Genomic DNA, 3,861 nt, shown 5'->3' with positions numbered 1-3,861 from the left:
ACAAATAGATTTCTCTTCCCTGATCTAAATGTATTCATCTTTTCTAGTAGCCATTATGAGAAAGTATGCATTGCTATCATTGATTTTTTCATGAACTTTGCAAGCTCAATCAAATGAGAATATTTATTATGAAACATTTATATTTTATGAAATTTGCATCTTTTTTTTTATTTTAGGACCAAACCACAAATTTTAACAATCATGTTCATGTAGGTCCAATCATTTAAACGATATTATTGACATGTAAGTTTAAAATTAAATAGAAAAATTTATTTTTTGGTGAAAATCCAAAAACATGGCTTTTAAGTACTAAGATGTAATTTTGGATGTTTTGTTGGCATTGATGTTAGTTGTGATTGTGAAAAAGGAATGGGTGTCCTTAAATTCTAACTATTTTTTTAAAACAAATTTATAGCTCAAATGGATTCTCTAAGAAATGAAGGGTTAATATGGTGAATGAGGGTTTGGCTTTTAAAAAAAGATCATTTTGCTTCATGTTATGTTTATCTTCCCCATTTATTAGTGAAAATAACCATGATTTAATGTCATAAAAATAATAAGCAACAAGCATACAAGTCATTATTTTGCTTTAAAAAGATTTTTCTTCCCTTTCTAGAAATTATTATTATCAACATGAATAATTAGTTTATATATATATATATATATACATATATATGACTTATAAAAGCACATAAGCTAAGGTTTAAGTCTAATAAATAACATGATATATAAAGTTTAAATGATGTTTAAGAGTATAAAAACATATGATCAATGTAGAGATTTTCTAGTCTTGTTGCCACAATTTTATTATTTTAATTATTAATCTTACCATGATCTCAATATATCTCGTGCTTTGACATTTTATTTTTAATTCCAAACCATGTAATGTTATTAGGACGCTTTGAAGGAGGTTTTGTACTATATTTTCTTTTTTTATTTATTTTCTATCCTTATATCATTTTTTCCCTTTCACAATTTTATTTTTTATATTTAGATAATTTCATTGCTTGACTTAAACTTCCAATTTTTATTATAATATATATAAATAAAAAAAGTTTCAAATAACATGTTATTAAATGTGATCGAACTTATTTTTTAAATTATAAGTTAGATGGATAAACCTGAGTCAATATAAAATATTGTTGTTTTAATATATTTTTTATAAAAAAATATTTTAATGATGTCGTTTTAATTTTTTTAAAAAGTTAAATTAGGTTTTAATTAATTGAACTGAGTTATAGGTGGATGATGGGTTAATAAAATCACACCGAGTCAATTTTCATTAATTTTTTTTTTTAATTTAGCCTAGAACACTTAAAGTTAACTTTCTATATTAATTTAAGTTTAATAATATTATTAAAAGTTTTTGCAAATATCCATGTGCAAGCATCTAACTAGTCTAATCTAAAATAATACTAATAATATATTGAGTGATTTAGTTCGGTCAACAAATTTATTTTTTATTTTATTATTTAAGATTTGAAACTTAAAAAAAAAGGGCATATAAATAATTTTGTGAATGATTTGCTAAGTGAAATCACATTTGAAATGAACAAAAACAAATCTAGGTCATTAGTGCGATTCAATTCATGCTTAGGTAGAGCACACCACATATGAAAAGCACGAATGATCTACAGAGGAACACTTTTAGCTGCATCAACTACTCGTAAGTTTGACATTATTTAAAATTACTGATAAAAGCATTAAAGTTTGTAAATTTTTTTTTTCAAAATGTTTCTGTTTAATTATTATTTTTCTAAATCAATGTAAATTATGAATTACTACTTTCTTTCAAGATTTCTTAAAGTTGTATGGTTAACTATTATTGATAACTTCATATTTATTTGATAATATGATACATAATGTTTTTTTAAAAATATTTTTTATTTGAAAATATAATAAAGAAAATTTAAAATTTAAAATTTTTAATATTATTTCATCAAATTTATTAGAAAAAACTAAAAAAAAATCAATTTAATCTTTTTTAAGATAAAACATACTAAAAAACAGAAACTAACAAAACTCTTCTTCTTCTTCTTTAAAAAATCTATGAGAATTTTGTTATAGCTTGATTAGTTTCATATCTAAAGAAGTCTTCCTTAATCTTAAAATAATTAAATAACTATATTTGACAACAACAACAAAAAAAAAGAGAAGAAATTATTAGTTTCCACTGCTAATTAAAAATAAGCTAAAAACACAAGGTAAATTAATTGTGTCCCAGATACATATCACTGTTTATGATAATAGTATAATTATAATTTTACCCTTCCATAAAAAAATTAATTAACTAGCTACTAGGGACAGTACAATCTTTTTGCAAGTTACATTTTTCATTTTTAGAATGATAGGTAAATCGTTCTTTTTCAACTTTTCAAGCACAATAGAATGTTTATATTACCCATAAAAGCATAATATATTTTACGTGCATCTAGGGGTTTTTTTTACTTTTTTTAAATTATTGTAAAATAAATAAATTACCATAAAAATTCTTTAACTAGTGTGCATGAGTTTTTTTTATTTCCATTTTTTTTAAGTTATTTTCATGTTGATTGAGAAAAAATTGATATTTTAATAAATATAAAATATAATTAAAAATAAAAAATTATTAGTGTGTGAATTCAACATGCTAGCACTTCACTGCTTTGCCATTCTCAAGCGTCATGTTTAACGCATTATAAAGGCTAAAGTGATATGGTTGGAATCGTCTCGGCAATACATTCCTTTTCTTTTTAGGTGACATGTGTAGTCTATTGGCCTCTAATTTAACACTAACATTATTATTATTATTATTATTATTTTATCTATTTTTTAATTTTTGTACCATACTATCTAATTTTTCAAAGTAGCCTTTTAATGTGTTTTTCTTTTGTATTTGGTTCATATTTTTTTTATTATTTATTTTATTTGAGATAATTTATAAAATTAGAATTTGTTTACAATTTCATCCTCTAATTTTTTCATCCTTTAAATTTAATTTTTATTATTTTGATTGCTATTTGTTTTATTCAAGATAGTTTTTAAAATTTGATTTTTTTTACGATTTCATCCTCTAGTTTTTTTCCTATCAAATTTGTTCATTTCTTAATTGAGTATGTGCGTGTGTGTATGTGTGTGTCTATATATATAATTTTATCTCTCAACATTTCATTTCATTTCATTTTTATGTTAAATGTTTTTTTTTAATTTTTTTATTGTTATTTGTTTTACTTTGAAAAAAAAATTAAATTGATTTTGTTGGTTCCATCCTTCAACTATATTATTTGGGAATTGAGCTTCTTAGTTGAATTTAGCTCTAGAATTTTATGAGTTATGAGTTTGAAAAAATAACCAAATTTAATATATTTGCTTGAGTTTGCTTGTTTTTTTCTTTTTTTATGCTCATGTTTTTAAGTTTTATCTTTTAATATTTATTTATTTTTAAAATTTTATCTCTAATTTTTTTACAACTCTTCACTCTTCAAGATCTAAATTTAATCTAACTTGAAGTCAATTAAGACTCAATCAAGGCCTAATCAAGAAGGGAATAAGAGAACAAAAAAAAAAGACACAAATTATCCGACTGAATCAACTCATTATAACTGTGTCCCGAGTTGTAAATTTCAAGAACTAACTTATATCAATACAATATTTTGTTATTTTTACATTTCACTCCTTATTTTTTTTTTAAAAAAAGGATTTAATCCTTTAAAAATATGTTGTTCCACATTTAAGTTAGAGCTATGTGGAGATTAAAAAAACAATTATATAAATTTTATTTTAAACAAGATTTTCATTTGAAGGAGATGACTAACTTACTTTTGACCTACTAGATTGAATAAGAAATACAGATATTTTTTTATATTTATTAATATATATATA

The sequence above is a fragment of the Populus euphratica genome, unplaced genomic scaffold (assembly GCF_000495115.2).
Source record: "Populus euphratica unplaced genomic scaffold, PopEup_1.0 scaffold484.1, whole genome shotgun sequence".
Taxonomy (NCBI): Eukaryota; Viridiplantae; Streptophyta; class Magnoliopsida; order Malpighiales; family Salicaceae; genus Populus; species Populus euphratica.
The sequence above is the reverse complement of the archived record's forward strand: the minus strand, read 5'-3'. Positions refer to the sequence as shown.